General features: G+C 50.1%; 1 non-coding gene across 1 annotated transcript; it reads right to left on the bottom strand.

Moving 5' to 3' along the window:
• Positions 1-14,555: 14,555 nt before the first annotated feature.
• TRNAI-GAU lies at positions 14,556-14,633 on the bottom strand. Its single transcript has one exon. It is a non-coding gene; the product is annotated as a tRNA-Ile (tRNA).
• Positions 14,634-18,479: the final 3,846 nt, after the last annotated feature.

Genomic DNA, 18,479 nt, shown 5'->3' with positions numbered 1-18,479 from the left:
TGTGTATATATATATATATATATATATATATATATATATATATATATATAAACAGCCAGCCACCTACAGCAACAAAGCCATGCGGAAATTCCACTCCCATGATCAACATTCTTCCTCTTCGAGGGCCGTCAGGCGACCGGCGCTGCGGAAAACAGGGGAGACAATCCAGGCTGTAAACTCTCTGACGCTGAGGACCGGTCTGCTGGGCCGTGAAAATATTCGGGGAAGTGGTTCACATGCTGAAAGCATTCCCAGCAGATGGCCATGCCATCATCCGCCGGGTGTCAGTGACCCGTACGAAAACAATGTGGGAGTCGTTTGGAAAACGGATGGTGAGACCATGCTACGATTTCTCTCTCTCTTTCTCTCTCTCTCTCTGTCTCTCTCTCTCCCTCTCTCTCCCTCTGTCTCTCTGTCTCTCTCTCTCTCTCTCTCTCTCTCACACACACACACACACACACACACACGGAAGAGCTAGGACACACTTTATTGATGCCAGACAAATGGCGGGCCAATTGTTGCCTCTGGTGAACACATACCCCGGCTGGCGTGGCCCCGTGGGTGACATCTAGACTGCCTTGTTGTTTTTGCAGAGCTCTGTGGCAATGGTTTCCAAGTCCCCAGGGAATCGCAGCCCAGCTGAGTCAGCACCCAAGGGCTCCGGTCCCTTCCTGAGGGGGGAGGAGCGTGGGCTTTTTGCAGATGGTTGTTCTGGGGGACAGGTCCTTCTGGGGGAGCAGGGGGGTTCCCATCAGTATGTCTGGGCAGGAAGGAGGGAAAGGGATGACACCTTACAGGTAGGTACGTGGTGGGGGAGAGAGATAATTAGTAGGGAAAGTGATGAAACCTTATAGATAGATAGATAGATAGATAGATAGATAGATAGATAGATAATTAGTAGGGAAAGTGATGAAACTTTACAGGTAGGTAGGCAGATAGATGGATAGATAGATAGATAGATAGATAGATAGATAGATAGATAGATCATTGATGGTATATCATTGACAATAGACAGATAATTGATGGTATATCATTGATCACAGATAGATAGACGAGAATGGTGGATACAGAACAATGATACATCATAGGTAGATGATGATATGGATAGATAAGTAGATGGTTCATGCTCGATAATTGATAGATACAGAGATAAATCATGAGTAGGGGATGGACGGATGATTATGGATATGTGATAGGTGATGACAGAGGGCAGAGACAGGATGGATAGACAGTACTCAGTGGATGTGACCAACAGAATGCAGCATAAAATAGACAACCCACAAGGATTCGGAGATGAAGAATGAAGGCAGAGGACAATGGGAGGCCGAGCCCTCATGCTGCACAAGGATCAAAAGACGTCTTCCACTGGACCCCACGCCTGAGACTCAAAGAGAATTTCCTTATGCGGTTGCCTTGCTGGACACCTGTTATAATTTATTCCTGCATGCCGTGTGCCCACAACCTGTACGGGTCACACACAATACAACACACAGAGGATGTTGTTATAGAATTGTTCTCCCTCATCGATCGCCCACAGATTTCATGCAACCCCCCGATAGCTCCTCCTTTCATTTTAATGCATAAAAAAAAGGCACTAAACTGCCGTTCTCTGGAGCATTTCTCAATCTGTTGAGTTTTTTTTTTCTTGGTAGTTGTCACCCGTGTGGCCCAAATAAACTCACGAAAATTCTCTGCAGGTCTGCATGCTTCCCACGTACACAACCAATATCTCCCACTCATTAAATACCAGGCTTCTGGTTCCTGCAGGACATTTTTTGCAGCTTCCACATGACGTTTTTTAATTTATTTTAGAGAGAGGGAATGGGAGAGACAAACACTGATTTGTTGTCCCATGTGTTGGCTGTGCCCTGGATATGCGTATGATTCTTGTCTGTGCCCTGGCCGGGGATTGAACCTGCAACCTTGGCCTACGGGGCGATGCTCTAATTCAAGTAAGCTACCCAGCCAGGACCCTCAGGATAATTTTAAAGCCAACCTCGGGTTACCTAGCTGCAAATGAATCCCAAAGCCACAGCAAAGTGGACTTGGACGTGACTTGAACCCCTCAGGGTCTAAAATGTGTGTCTCTTTCAGTGTATGGCCATCTATGTGTATGTTTACCATACACCAGGGGAAAATGGAAAAGGAGAGATTCCCAGCAGTTACAGTAGTAGCTCATACACGAGCATCGCTTCCAGAACCCGGGACACCTCTTCCCCAATCTTGTTTTCCTGACGCCTGTGAGAAAAAAGGTAGTTTTAGATACTCACTGTGGCATACCACAGATCGTGCTAACCACACAGCAAAAAGCTTTCATTGTGAAAGGTGGCCGCATTTATTGGGATTAATGAAGAACCGCTCCTGGGGAAGCTCTGACTCGGGCAGGAGCCCACACGGGGTCCCCACGAGGAGCAGACAAAGGGGTGGCACTGATGTAGGAGAACAGGGAGGGGACAGGGACACCCCCAGCAGGGGGGCGTGGCTGTGGGCGCAGAGGACACGGCATCGTCACGCTGACTCTCCACGGCGTGTTTCATGCTCCGTCCTGGGCTCCTCCGTCCAGGCGTCACCGTGTCTGCTTCCCCGTCCCCTTTGCAGGCAGCTCTGTGGGACACACGGTGGCTTTCGGCCCCGAGTGCAGGTGACTGTGTCCTGTTTCAATATCCACCGATTTAAAGCATCTCCTCTCAGGGCCGCTGGTCTGGCTTCCTATGAAAGGGGCACCCTGCGCACGGCTTTTTCTGCAGCTGGCAAAGGAAAAGCAACTTCCCGAATGTACCGTCTCTGGGAGAAAGCACATCACACCCGTAGGAATGCAAAGCAAGGAGATATTCTAAATGCAGGGGCTCTGACACCTTTGGTGATGTGTGTGGAACATTATCATACAGATAAGCAACATAAACGTCAATCCGTGGGACAGGAGATAAATCTGTTAGAAGAAACATACTTCACGGTATGGCATACAGCTGTTTAAAAAGGATCAACCATCTAGTTATACACCTTATTTATAGAATATTATATGATTGCGGTTGAGTAAAAAAGCAAGTTACGATGAGTACCTGTGACATAATCCCCTCTCTGCTACATGACACGTACGTAAGTTAATCGAAACTTTATACGCTACAGGATACATGCTAAATTCTGTGAAAACATATGGACTTTGCTTTTTTTAAAGACTTTATTTAGTTATTTTTAGAGAGGGAAGGGAGGGAGAAAGAGAGAGAGAGAGAGAGAAACATCCATGTGCGGTTGCTGGGGGCCGTGGCCCACAACCCAGGCATGTGCCCTGACTGGGAATCGAACCTGCGACGCTTTGGTTCGCAGCCCGCGCTCCAGCCACTGAGCTACACCAGCCGGGGCTGCTTTGTTTTTTAACCTTCCATGGACATGAGTATTTTTAACGCGTTTCAACCTATTGATGTAAAATGTACCCCCCAAACATGAGAGATGCAGTATTAGCAAAAGAAGGAAAAAAAACCTCTTCTTCTCCCGCGTGTTGCTAGTTTGTAACAGCCTCAAGAACAGAGCAAGTTTCCAACTGTTTTCAGGCAAACAGATGTGTATCCATCGTGAGGCCGTGTTCATGATGATGACCCGGCTGAGCATGTGTGTTTGTATATTTGATGTATCGGTTTACACTCTATGTCCTTAAATTCCTCTTTCAGTTTAAAAAAAAAAAAAAGTCCTCTCCAAGAAGGAGAAGTCTGGCTTCCAAGAAAGTGAGCTCAGTCCTGTGTTGTTTTTTTTTTTTTTCGTTGAAACCTTACCCGAGGTTATGTTTATTGATGTGAGAGAGACAGGAAGGGGGAGCGAGAGAGAGAGAGAGAGAGAGAGAGAAACATTGATTTGAAAGAGAAGCATCAATCGGTTGCCTCTCACTCTCGCCCTGACTGGGGAATCGAACCCGCGACCCAGCTATGTGCCTAGACTGGGAATCGAACCTGTGCCCTTCTGGTGCGTCGGGTGATGCTCCCACCAGCTGAGCCACAGTGGGCAGACCCCAGGGAATCTCCTGTTATCCTTTTGCTGAATGCTGGATTTCTCCACATCTGCTCCAGTTCCCGGGATGGAGGAGTTCCGCTGGCCGCAGCCAGAGGCCTGTTGCAGTTTCTCTGGCCAGCAGGTTCCGGGGTGGTTGTTCAAATTCGTGTGGGGTAACAGCTGCCTCTCGGGGACCCTTGGGCGTCGCGTCCTCTGGGACGATGCAGGAGAGAAAGACGTCCCCCTGGCGCTTTGGGCGGGGTTCTCCTCGGCACCCCCACTCAGACCTGGGGTGCATGCATTTCACGAAACTCCCCAAAGACCTCCACTCCCTTCGGCAGGCACCCTATTCGACGCGAACCATCTGCTTCACTAGAAAACGACAGGAGAAAAAAAGAAGAGAGAAAGTCAGACCTCTGTCTGCTGCAAAACAGACGATTCATGGATTTTTTTTCACCAAGAGGCCGAGCCCTCATTAATTTTAAAAGACGCTGACCTCCTGTGCACGAGTTTCGTCCGTCCTGCAGATGCAAACCAGGCGTGAGGACGGTTTGGGGAGCTCCCCGGCCGTCGCGAACCCCTCACGGCTCATTGGGAAGGAGCGTCTCGGGCTGCATGCACTGGGCGTCACGGGACAAAGGCCTGCCTTGTCAGCTCGCGAGGGGCCAGGGCACATTTTTAAGGGATACAGGGCAGAAATACGAGCCGCAGAGGCGAGAGAATGGAAGAGACACGGACCCCGTGTGTCCGCGTGTCTACAGGCGGGCAAGAGTGGCTGGTTGTGCGGCTGACTCTGCCCGAGATCAGCCCCAGAAACAGAAGGGAGAAATGTCAGTGAGCACACGTGAGAATACACTGGAAGATCGACGGAGACAAGTGAGAGGCGGAAGTTGAATTCAGGGTGGGTGTCGGTGTGGGTGTCGGTGTGGGTGTGGGTGTAGGTGTGGGTGTGTGTGGTCCGTTATCAAGAATGTCCTGGTCCCCCTGAAGGAGTATTGATTCAAAACACAGGTAGGTGTGAGCAGACTGAACTCTTTCAGGGAGGATTTATAGCTCAGTAACTGCCCGCCGCCCCCCCACCGGGGGAGGCCAGTCCCTTTCTTATCAATCCCATCAGTCCCATTTTGCAAGCGAAAGGACTAAGCAACAATTAGAATGCCGCCTGGCTAAGGGATGTGCCCCCCACCTGGGGATCCGCCAGCAGTCCCAGGAGGCTGCTGTAGCACTCGTCAGGGTCTCTGCTGATGCTTTGAAGGTCTGTGCTCTCCCCCGCCCCCCACCCGCAGGCCACTTTACGAGGAGTAGTTTCCTTTCTGTGGGGCAAACAGAGCAATCACTGCTCCTGGACAAACCCAAACCGAAAGAGACTCACAGCTGCTTTGCTTTTATGAATTGGGAATGAAATGCAAATGCAAAAAAAAAAAAAGCATGGTTTTTGTTTGTTTGTTTGTTTGTTTCGTAAGGAGAAAAAGCTTGTTTGGTAAAATGTCTCTATAGAAGCAAACGTGAGTTAGTTTTCCCAAAAGCAATGACCCCAGTGCAGGCGGATGAGCACCTAAGGGTCCCCATGAAGGGTAGGAAAGTGGTCACTCCCCGGGGCCGGGTTCCTCCTTATTTTTTCCTCCTGGGGAGAGGGACGTCATGGGCCTTCTCCGAGGGGACGGAGAAGGGAACCCTGGGGCCCACGCCCCCACGAAACCCGACAGCCCGCAGGGAAAGGGGAGCAGGGTTGCTACCGTGGGCCCAGGAGCGTGGGGGCCGGGAGGCCCGGGAGACCGTGTCTGGGAAGAGGGTACAGACACACTGGAGTCTGGGAACGAAGGAAACGAGCGTCTGGATGTCCAAGGTCAGCTGCATTTCTGAACTTGCTAGTAAAAATTCCAGTCTACATGGAGAGGGTTTTTTTAAAAAAAAATAGAACAGACTTGACTTTTAGACATGTTTTAACTTTACAGGAAAGTAAATACGAGTGGAGAGAGTGCATGCTCACCCCTCCGCCACCTGGCTTCGACTCTTACTAACATTTTTTTTCTCTTCATCCTCTTGACATTGAACTTACTGGGCCGACGCTGGTTGATAAAATTCGGAAGGGTTCGGGCATGCAGTTCTATCAGCCGTCACCTGTGTATTGTACACCTCCCCAAGGAGGTGTCCCTCTGTCACCATTGACCCCCCCTTCACCCTCCTCTACCTCCCCCTCCTTTGCCCTTCCCTGTGGTCATCTCACACTGTTGTATCTCTGACTGTGTGATGCGTGGGTCCCCGGCCAGCAGTGACCACGGAACGCTGCAGATGGCTCGACGATAAACACGCGAGAAAAAACACACATGCACAGAGACAGACCAGTTTCTGTGGGGAAGTAGGGACGACATGGCCACCCCCCCTAGTGGGGAGCGCGCTGATTTACCGTCCAAACCTGCTTTTATTGGGCTCACTCTGCATAATAATTCAGGTAAAGCACAGTACTCATTAGGGGGAAGTAAGGAACCATAGAAAACAAGGAACTCTGAGGGTCTATTTTGAGTCGGGGTCAAAGAGCTGTAAGACTTTGAGGAACAAACTAACTTCCTCCATGGACCCCTCTCATTCAACTGAGAGCATTCTAAACAAAGAAGGTTTCACAGGAATTTACATATTCTTTCTTAGGCCTGATCACCCGGGGAATCCGCCCTTTTCAGCACAGAGCTGCACCACCCTGTCATTGTTTCAGGCTTAGGTGGAGCGAGGGAACTAAGGCAACTGAGAGACAAGGAGGTTTTCTCGCAGACAATGAGGACTCAGGCTATGTCAGAGCCGAGGAGCGAGGGTCCATCACCCCCTTTTGCTGCAGCCCCCAAAGTCCTTCTTTTGGGGGGCCTCCCAAAGTGATCGTGCCTGTCTTAGGTCGTTTCCCCCCCTTGGGGAATCTTACCCGTCTTTGGCTAACCGACCAAGCTTTTTGGGGTTCAGTTATGAATGAAGCAGCAGAAGCAGCGCTCCTGCCAGGCAGATAAGCTTTTGTCTCCTTGCTGGCTTACGGTTCCAAGGGCCACTCCCTCAGCCTTAGCCTAGGTGGGGGTTTCAGCTCCTGATACCAGGCAGGATGGTTCCCGATAAGTGTGTATGTTCTTTTATTTTTTTTTACTTTATCTTTATTGTGGACACCGTTACAGATGTCCTCATTTCCCCGCCCTTTGCCTACACCCCCCCGCCCTGGGCATCAGGTCTTGCACACGTACGTAGAACCCATGGACACAGACAACAGCGTGTTGCGACGGCCAAAACACGCCAGTACTTCGCAAGCTTTCATGCTTGAGCAGAGCCCGTGGAGGCAGCCAGCCCTTGAGAACCAGCCCAACTCCTGCGGAGGCGGTCTGGGCACCCGTCGGCCTCCTGCGTCTCCAGAAGGCACCCAGCTGTCATGGTCCCCCCCCACCCCGGGAGAGCCACCGAACAGGAACCTCGACTCTGGTCCTGAGTGAGGGGAGCGAGGGTGGGCCTCACACCCAGGCTGGGTTTGTCACCCAAAGTCACACCTCTTACGTGACCTTTCAAGGACCTGGGCATTCTCCCTAAAATCACCGACCCTCCTTCCCTTTCTCCTGCGAAGACGGTGGAGCACTTCTCGATCTCCACATTGTTTTGGGGGGGGATGAGGGCATTCGTGGGTTTTTTTTCCTATGGTGCCCTAGAGCACATAATAATTCATACACGTGGGTTCCTTTTCTTCTCTGAATCTCCTTGCCAGTTGATACCACAGACTCAGCTCCGGAACCAGGAGGGTGGAGGCACTATCTTTCCTTCGTGACATGAAAACAATCAAACAAACAAAGGAAACTTTGATGTCATTAGCACGCTGAGGATTCAAAACCAGCCACCCCGTTTTGAGCCAAAAGGAATGGAGACCCTGTAGGTCCAGAGAAACTTCTGCTTCCCCACCCCTTAGTGACATGAGAAGTTGGAATTGCAACTGGAAAAGAGACCGGCGTTCGGGCTGCCTGTCATGACCAAATCCAATAAGCAATGACAGTGATTGAATCTTTTACGGCGCTTTATTCAGATGGCCGGCGATCCGAGGAGATGGCGGGTTCATATCCTAACAGAGTATCTTCCTTTCTCTTTCCTGGCCAGATCTTTTATAAGGGGGTGGGGGAGGACACACAAGGTGTGGTGAGGGCTTTGAGATTCAGAAGCTGCAACATTCCTGTTTTCCGCAGTTTGCTGTTCCCAAGGGGGGGAGGGTGGTCACACAAAAGGCCCGGATGCCTCCAACTTTGTCCCCAGGCGGTCATCCCTACCCAGTGCCCTAGGAGGTCGGCTGCTTTTCCCAGGAGCCAGGATGGGCCTTATCTGTAGTTTCTGAAACAAAAGCTTAACATACACATGACATGCTAGACTTATGGCTTTTTACCTCAAGCTAAAATTTTCCAAGTCTTGAGTCCCCCATCAGAATGAGTCTTGCCCATCAGAAGAGAACAAATTTCACTGACTGAGTAACAGCTTTTCCTGTGGCATCCTACAATGAGTTTTAAGCACCCCCCCCCACCGCACTCTCCTGCCCCCTGGACACCTTCTGAACCCCAGCTCAGGGTGTCTTATGGGCACCAGTTCCTTTTCTATTGCGGAATCTCTTGTGCCCCTGGGGTCTCTGACTCTGAAGCATACGGGGTTCCCATACATACGCACGCACCAAATTTGATTATTTTCTCCTGCTCTTCTGTCTCCTGTCTGTGACATCACCTGGAAAGGCCTTCACCGTGGAGGAAAGCTTGCTCCTCCCCACATAGTGCTGCTGTTTGCTGCACATTGTATTATGTCGTCCAAAAAGTTCGTTTGTTTGTTCTGTATGATGGCTCCAGTAGCACTTAGTTGTCTTGAACTTCATTCGAGATGATTTTGTTAGATTGTGTGGTGACAGCTGTCCTGTCAGCGTGTGTTTAAAAAACTTGATCAAAATTGGTGAATTTTTGTGTGGCCATTTGCATACTGAAGATGGAAGAAAAAACACAACGTTTTCGGACTATTATGCTTTATTGTTTCAAAAAAGGTAAAAATGCAACTGAAATGCAAAAAAAAAAAAAAGATTGGTGCAGTGTGTGGAGAAGGTGCTGTGACTGATCAAATGTGTCAAAGGTGCTTTGCAAAGTTTCGTGCTGGAGATTTCTTGCTGGACCATGCTCCCCAGCTGGGTAGACCAGTTGACGTTGGTAGCAATCAAATTGAGACATTAATCAAGAACAATCAACAGACCATGCAGGACAGAGCCGACGTACTCAAAGTATCCCAGTCAATAAAGTTACTGGTGACAATGAAAAATGTGTCCTTTATTTTATGGAAAAAAACTAAACGAGCTTTTTGGCCACCTGAATATACATAAGACCATAAATATACATAGTTTGTGTGTTTGCTGTTGGCGTGCCATGTGGAAGGCATGATTCAGATTTTTTTTAAAAAACATGTATTTTTCCCCCCATGCTCTTTTAACTGGTTATACTGTAGAGCTAATCATAAGCCTCGTGCTAAAATTATTGCCACGTGAGCTTCAATTTCCTTTGGGCAACTATTTATGTGGGCACTGCCAAAATGAGCGGTGGTGTTCCAATAAAACTTTATAGACACTGAAATTTGAGTTTTATATAATCTGTCACACATTACAAAATAATAGGTTTGCCTTGTATTTTTCCTCCCAACTATTCATACCTATAAAAGTCATGAGCCTGAGGGCCATGCAGAGGGAGACAGCAGAAGTGGGGTGGGGGTACTGTTCCACTCTTTGATTTATGCCATGTTGAATCGGTGAATTTGAGGTGAATTTCCAAAGAAGGCCTACAAAACACTAGGATTTTTTTTTTAAATAAAAGCAATACGCTTACGAAACTTTCTCCCCTAAACTCTCGTTGTGGTTAGAATTTGTTTTACAATGTTAGGTTTCTTCTCTTGTTAGGTTGTGACATCACCCAGCTGAAAAGAACTTCAAAGAGTATCTGGGCTCACGTTTAACTCCTTGAGTGACGTCTCAAGGCTGAGAAGACACTGCTCAGTCCAGACCACCTCTCTGCTATGAGCAAACGGTGGCTGACCCAGAGATGGTGTTGAGGGAATATTTGTCTACACTTTGCTATATAACTAAACGTGCAACAGCATATCTTGGAAGAACTTACTGAAGTAAAGGGTTTTGGGAAGCTACTAACCAACTTCCATATTTTGTTGTGTAAAATACACACTAGTTTTGCCCACATTTTTGGAGGGAAAAATGTGAAATTTTTCTCAATGTTGCACTCTGCCTGTGTTTGAGAGGAGCTAAGTCTATGTATGGTAACAGAATACAACAGAGTGAACAGAATAAGCCTATCATGCACACAATACAACGGAATAAACTGGAATCTGCCGGGATTGGGCTGCATGCTCCCCGTGGTCCCACGCCCCTGTCTCCCTCCTCCAAAACGTCCCACGCGCCAGGAGGCTGCCTCCACAGGGGGCTTCCGTCACATCCAGCCAAAAAGAAGCAACAGGACACGATGGGGAAGCACACGAGAGAGAAGTCAGGGGGTCTAATGCCCCTCCTCATCTCCCTGTTCTGCGTTGTTCTGCCTCAAGGAAATGGGAGAGAACAAGGTGAGAGAAAGAAGGAAACAGAGCCGATCAATTAGCATGAGAGGACTTAGAAAGGTACGTGTTGCTCTAGTCGTAGGGTGGGTAGCTCTAGTCTTCATTTTCTGAGGACACTGCATACTGCTTCCCACAGTGTTGCTGGACGCCTGCATCTCCAGCAACAGTGCGAAAGGGTCCCCCTTTCTCCAGCTCCTCACCAGCACTCGTGATTGGCTCTTGTTGATAGCAGCCACTCTAACAAGCGAGAGGTGGTATCTCCTTATAGTTTTAATGTGCATTTCCCTACTAGCCAGTGTGGTTGACCATTTTCTTTTATCTATTTGCTGGCCATTGATCTATCTGTCTTTGGGGGCGAACTCTGTATGGCCGGATGTGGAGACTATCATGGTCAGAGACATGAGGAGGGCAGAAAAAGTCAAAAATCAGTTGATTTCACTCATATGTGAAATAGAATACGGCAAGCAATAAGGAAACCAGACAAACAGACAAAGAAAACCTCATAGGCATAGACGAGACTATGGTGGTCACCGGAGGGAAGGGGGCGGAGAGTAGTACAGGGTAGAGGGGGTCAAATACACGGTGACAGAAGATGATCTGGCGTTGAGTGGTGGCCACACAATACAGCACACAGGTGATGTGTCAGAACCACACACCTGGAACCTGCGTAATCCTATGAACCAATGTCACCCCAATACATTTCATACAAATAACACAGAAATACAAAGACAGGGATGTGTTACTCTAGAAAAGGCTTGAACAGACTGAACGCTACCTTGTCTCTGTCCCCTCTGCAAGCCGCTGTGGGAGACCCACCTGCAGCCGTCAGGTAAGAGGAGGCGGACCCGGGCTGGAGAGCACCTGTGGTGGGCTGGGCCTCCTTTTCCTGGGGCGACTGTGGCGGGTCACCTGACCTCTTTGCATTTCCGTTTCCTTTGCTTCAAACCACACGTTTGAACTACATGGTCGTAGTTCAAAGACTCAAAACAGATTTCTATCCTCGTTGACACAGAGTATTTATGTTATTTTCAGCTTGTATATCACAACGTAGTGGTTAGACCTTTATGTAACATAGGAAGTGATCCCCGCCCTCCCCATAAGTCTGGTAGCCACCTGACAGCCTACGTAGTTAGGCCAGAATTGTTGACTCTGTTCCCTGTGGTGTCCTGTATAATGTGCAACTTGCACTTCTCATTCCCTCCACCTTTTTAATCCAGCTCCCGGCCCCTCTGACCATCCAGGGCAATGCTCGTGTGTCTGAAACCAGACCTTGATGATAAGGGGAATGGAGGCAGGCCCTTGGGGACCTCCACAGTTGGTGGGTGAGATCTGTGGAGAGTCCTGAAGACCCCTTCACCGGAGAATGCAATGTGTCACTCCACATTGCTCATTTAATTTAACATTTGACCATATAACCCACAGCAAAACTGACGCTTCAAAGATACCCAAACATATGGTGACTTGTTTCTTATTTATTTCAAGAGGGTGGGTCTCAGTAGATCAGATGCTGTTATGTTTTTATGTCCTTTTATTTTTTTCTTTTATTTTTAAGGTGGGAAGGGAAGGGGAGGAGAAAGAGAAAAATATCGATGTGAGAGAGAATCATCCACTCGTTGCCTCTCATACATGCCCCGGCTGGGGACTGAACCCACAACCCAGTCATGGCCCCTGACCAGGAATAGAACCCACAACCCTTTACTTTGCAGGACGACGCCCAACCCACTGAGCCACACCCACCAAGGCTCATGCGAAGTCTTCACAATCCTATACTCGGCATTTCACACACACAACACATTTCCACCCAGCCTCACCACCATGCGCATGCTCAGTAGCCGGGGAAGGCCGTTGGCCACGCCGTGGGACAGCACAGGACAGAGAACAGTCTCTGGTCAAACCTTTGAACAGCTTCATAACGACCTTGCGGTCAAAGCCACCCTCTGCACACAGCCTACCACTTTCAGGGTTCCCCCCTCCCTACTTCCCGGTGTTCGCCACATGCCCTTGCTTGCTTCGTGTTTTCCCGAGGGCTACGATTCTCATAATAGAGCGCTGTCGTGGTCCTACAGGATTCATAGCCCGAGTGGTCCGTCACTTAAAACAGTCGCATTTCTTGGAAAGACCAATCCGGCTCATCCACATTGCTGTTCTCCTTATGAGTGTTCGCCCGCCTTAATCACCATCGTCGGAAAAAGGTCTATGATACAGAACCCAGGGGGAAGAGGCGGCTTTTCCGTCGATCAGCACCGAAGGGAAACGAGCCAGCTTGTTCCTGGAGGCAGTGCGACAAGAGCACGTGGCCTGTCCTGACCCCAGCTTCACCGAGAAAACAAGGCACTTCTGCCCCTCAGGGAGAAGAACAGGAGAGGCTGGAGGAGTTCAATCGCTCTGTGTCTCCGCCTGTGCAAACAAACTTTCCCTCGGAGAGCCCGGGCAATGTCAGGCACGTCTCACTTTTGAACGCGGGCGATTGCAACATCGCCGCCGCCGGCGCGGAGAGCTGATACGACGGCCTGGAATTTACGGGCCTCCGGTCTGTTTAGAATGTGGCTTTCCTGCGCCATGCCTCCACATTCCACACGCGTGACCAGCCCTCCCCGAGGGGCCTCGCAAGCCCACGCCGACAAGGCGCGCGATGACAGCCCGCTCTGTGCCCTTGGAAAGCAACGAAGCTGAACTTAGTCGGGACACAGGGGTGGGAGAGGGCGGGGGCGGGGGAGGAGGAGAGGGTTTATAGAAAGCGGTAGAGGAGGCTGCTCTCTGCGGGCCCCGGGGGCTCTGCTGTGGCTTGTGGTCGCCAGACTCGGCTGACGAGGAGTGAGGAAGAAAGCAGGAGGTCTCAGGTTTCCGTGCGTCCGGTCCTGCTGCCATACTTCGACCACGAGAGAGGTAACAAAGAACCACATTCTACGTGTGGGCTCGTCCCCCAACCGGCCGGGGATGCTGGGCCGTGGGCTACGGCAGCACACGCTAAGGAACAGAGCTGGGGGGACGGACAGAGAAACACAGCCTGCAAACACAACAGGAGTCTCTTCGGCGAGGACGAAGCAGGACCTAGAGTGTCAAGGGGTCCTTCAGGGGGTGGGTGGGTCCGTAACCTGCGGTCCACGCAGACGGTGAAGCATTATTCCATATGAAAACCAATGAGCTTCCAGGATCTACAAAGACGAGGAGAAAACTCAAAGGCATGCCATCCAAACTGGGGGCCCGTATCAGTTTACATGTTCAAACCCATGCACGCACCGCAGCAGCAGGGACCCCTGATGTCAGCTGCGGACTTTGGGCGAGAAGGATGTCAGCGTGGGGTTATCTGTTACATCGAAACGCCCCGTACGATGCGGGGTGGATAGTGGACACAGCCGTGTGAGGGGCGCAGGCGGTGGGGCGGGGGGAATCTCTGTACCTTCCTCTCGACTGTGCTGGGAGCATAAAACGGCTCTAAAAACTTAAGTTCTGTTTAAAAAGCAAAGAGAAAGAGAGGCTCTTAGTTCGGTCAGCTGGAGTGCTGTCCTGATACACCGAGGTTGGGGGTTCGATCCCCGGTCAGGGCACATACAGGAATCGACCAATGATGCGTAAATAAGTAGGACAACAAATAAATCTCTCTCTCTCTCTCTTTCTCCACCTCCTTCCCTCCTTCTCTCTCTCCCTTCCTCTTTGTCTTAAAATCCATAAATAAGAAAATTAAAAAAAAATAGAGAGAGAAAAAACTGGAGCATTGAAATGTACTATAGGATGGGTGATCTCGAAAACATGAAATGAGGCTTTTTGGCGGATGGGGTTATCTAAGAATGCACACATGGAAATTTACTGAGGTGATAGATATGTTTTTAAAGTGGTTTATGATCATAATTACACAAGTTGGTAAATTTACTAATTTTACATTTTTTATTGATTTGATAGAGAGAAAGAGAGACAGAGAGACATCAATTTATTGTTCTACCTATTGATGCATTCATTGTATGATTGTTGATTCTTTATTCACTGGGTGCCCTGACTGGGAATTGAACCCACAACCTTGGCATATCAGGGCAACGCTCTAACCAACTGAGCTACCTGGCCAGGGCCAAAAAAATCATTCAATGTGACACCAGTGATTTTTATGCATGTAAATTCCATGGTGTATAACCAAGGAGGCAGAGCCAGAATCAGGACTGCAGGGCGAGGCTGGAATTGGCCAAGTGGTGTGGAGAAATAATAAAGCAATAGACTGGAATGCTAAATATTTTTATAGAGCATGGGCTTTGAGCTTTTAGGGCTAAATTCTGGATCTGTTTTTTTTTTTTTATGGGCAGCCCTGTTGATAAAACCTTGTCCAGTACAGCCTGACCCTTAATTAGAATACATCCAGCCATCTATTTAGAATGGCGAAACCCAGGGCTGGAGTTATATAACTTTGCACGGAGTCACTTACTGTTGGAAAGGGTTTCCTCGTGTGTATAATTCTTACGTCTCAGAACCGGAGTGAGGGTTACGTAGGTAAAAAGTATTTTCCAACTGTAGCAGACTTGTAAAACTTTACAGTCTTCCAGTTGACGCTTTTATTATTAAACGTATACACATATTTTGTCCCAGTTTCCTTCTCTCTGATGGCGGAGCTTGGGCTCAGAGACTGTCAACAATAATACACAGGAGCCCCTTTTCAAAGCAGCTGGAGCCGCCGGCCCCTAGGAGCTGCCTCCCACATTGGATGCCTCCGCCCTGTGGGCGTTGAAACAGGACAAAGTGACCTCTGCTTGGGGCCAGAAGCCACCGCGTCCCACAGAGCTGTCTGCAAAGGGGACGGGGAAGCAGGCGGGGTGACGCCTGGACGGAGGAGCCCAGGACTGAGCATGAAACACGCCGTGGAGAGTCAGCGTCACGATGCCGTGTCCTCTGCGCCCACCGCCACGCCCCCCTGCTGGGGGTGTCCCTGTCCCCTCCCCTTTCTCCTACATAAGTGCCACCCCTTTGTCTGCTCCTGGGGATGCTAGGTGGGCTCCTGCCTGAGTCAGCCCTTCCCCAGGAGCTGTTCTTAATTGATCTCAAATAGACACCGTCACCTCTCCCTTAGAAAGGCCCTTTATTGTTAGGGGAGCAGTGTCTAACATAACCACACATGTGTCACCTCTGACTGGGTCAAGCCCCCGGCGTGTCGTGGGGGACAGATGCATGGCCACTGCAGGAAGGAGGCTCCCAGGCCGGCGGGAGCCCAGGCACCTGTGTCCCTCTTCTGATAAGCACAACTGCCAGAGGTCAAGCGCCTCTCTTACTGCACAGGATGCAGGGTGCCTGCCGGCAGCACCCCTTGTCACGGTCCACGGGGACCCCGATCACCTGCCTCAGCCTGTGCTTCTCACGTTCCTTCACCGCGAAGGTAGTTTTCCTCTTTTGCATGTATCAAGTCACCTGTAATGAGGCTTTCATTTCCGTGATGAGGAAAATTATCAAAGCAAAAGATGATAGATAGACACTTAAATAGATGTGCATGTGTCTAAATTGGTACACCATCTATCCATTGTGTCTGTCTGTCTTTTTACCTACCTACCTACCTATGTAGACTTAATTATCTATCCATCTATCTATCTATCTATCTATCTATCTATAAATCCATCCATCAATCATCCATCCATCATCTATCCATCCATCATCCATCTACCTATCCATTCCTCCATCTATCCACCCATCTATGTATTCATCTATCTACCTATCTATGTATCTATCAATCCATCCATCGATCATCCATCTATCATCTATACATCCATTCCTCCATGTATCCACCCATCTATCATCTATCTGTCTATCTGTCTATCTAAAGATATTCCAAAGCAAACCATTTAAACTGTGTCTGATTTGGACACACGGCATTTCTGCACCCGCTGCCCCAGCTGAGACACCCCTTCCACCCTCGTGCACGCAGTCCATTCAGGGTGACTGTCTCCTCTGCGGGACTCACGGCGTGGGGAGGAGGGGAGGACACTGAGACTGAGTCCACATTGTCTGCTGACCTTCCTTGCTCACCCCCGCGGGCCTCGTACCTGCCGCTGCATCCCGGAGTGAAGGGTCCCCCCTCCGATCGAACGGTTCCTCCCTGTGGCACCCCAAACAGAGTGACTCAGTTGACAGCGGAGCCGTCCGTGTCTCCCACCCAAAGTACCTGCGTTCTCCTGCGAAGCGTTGCTGAAGATTCGGTTCTACCGGGATGGCTGGGGCCGTGTGCAGCTTGTCTGTGTTTTTCCGTCCCTCTCCTCCTTTCTGTCTATTCTTCTTCCAGTCTCATCGCCAGGGTGTCTTTGCCTCCACCTGTCCCTTCCCTCCCCGATCACCTGTCCCATTCCTCACCTGTCTGCTGGACGCCCTGTTGTCAGCGAGCTTGGGGAGACCGCCACCACAGGGTTGGGCCAAAAGCCGGGGCGTTTACATGTAAGCTTTCAACTCGCATTCCATCCGTGCTGGAGAATTTCCGGAGGGCTCCACGCTCCTGGAAGACCACCGTTCCCAAGCTCGAGGGGCAGGTGTGTCCACCAACCAGCTACGTGCACCTGAACGTGTCACTATGCCAAGATGTCAATGACGTCATCAGCATGTGTTCTGTCCACTCAGCATCACTCGGTCCACCTGATACGGCGTCTCCGTCTTCATCGTTGGTGGACACCTAGGCGGGGCGGAGGGAAAAAGTGTTCATCAGCCCATCAAGCTGACACTTCAATGCCCCCTCCCCTGGGGTTCCAGAGATAACCCAGAATTACGGTCCCCATTCTCCCCCCCGGCTCCAAGAGCCCCGTACTCTGTGGCTGGAGCCACGGAGCTGGAAATATTTGGTTCTAAGCCACATGGCGACCAAGAAGACTCTTAGAAATGTCTTCGTGGTCAACACTGGATAGCTGTTGCCCCATGGGAGACAGGAAAAAAAAAGGGGGCGGGGTGGGGAGAAAAAAGAGACAACCTAAAATGCCAGTTGCAGGCAACACTTGATCAATCTTACTGTTTTTCTTTCTAGTCTATAGTCCCAGGATTATGTGTTGCTGCTTGAGTCTACTTCCCACCCCCCCCCACCGCCCCCCGTCTGGGAATATGCCCTACAGGCCAGTGCTCAGGCCTCAGGCTCACCTTCGAGGTTGGCATCAATTCTAACTCAAAATTAAAAATGCGTATACAGGTCAACGAGGCACAATCCACCTCCCCAGGGACTCCTTCTCACAGAGGTCTCGGTCGTGCAATGGAAAAAAAGAAAAAATTAAAAAAAAGGGAAAAAGAAAGGGAACAGAAAAACACACACGAGGGCCAATTGGATCCAGATGTTCGTGCACCTCGGGCCCGGAGAGTTGAATTTCATTTTGTTTTCGAGGGAAGAGCGCCACGACTCCAGACGCCTCCCTCCTGGGTGTCGGGGAAGGGAGTGGGGGCTCCAGGGTGGCTCTGTGGAGGGTCGCTCGTCCCCACGGACAGCCCATGGGCCTCCACGCAGCCGCTCACGCGCACAAACCCTGGGTCTGCCCCTGACCTTTCGAATGACGTCTCTCCCCCCAATCCACCGTTTCTGGGGGGGGCTTCCTTGGCGGCTGACGACTCAGGGGAGCATTTCAGAACAAAGGTACACAATAGGCAAGACACGTGTTTTTTTTTTTTCCTCTCTCTCTCTCTCTCACACACACACACAAACTTACACGTTTTCCTTTTTCCCCAAACAAGAGCCTGTTTATTTTGTGGACGATAAGCCTGGATGTGGTTCAAAGCTGTGCGGCGGTCCACTGGTTTGGACTGGGAGACACCCGAGGAGTCCGGCTGTAAGCGCACCTTGGTGCTCCCCTGGGCACCTTCCGGTCTTGCTGGGAGGCGGACGCCTTGGTCTTCCCGGCCAGCGTTCCCTGGACGGCCTCATTGTCCAGGAAGCTCTGCCCCATAAGCCCGAGTTGAGTGTGATAGCCCTTACA

The sequence above is a fragment of the Phyllostomus hastatus genome, unplaced genomic scaffold (genome assembly GCF_019186645.2).
Source record: "Phyllostomus hastatus isolate PE091 unplaced genomic scaffold, TTU_PhHast_1.1 phas_scaffold_12, whole genome shotgun sequence".
Lineage (NCBI taxonomy): Eukaryota > Metazoa > Chordata > Mammalia > Chiroptera > Phyllostomidae > Phyllostomus > Phyllostomus hastatus.
Note: the sequence above shows the minus strand (reverse complement) of the source record. Positions and strands in the feature narration are given on the sequence as shown.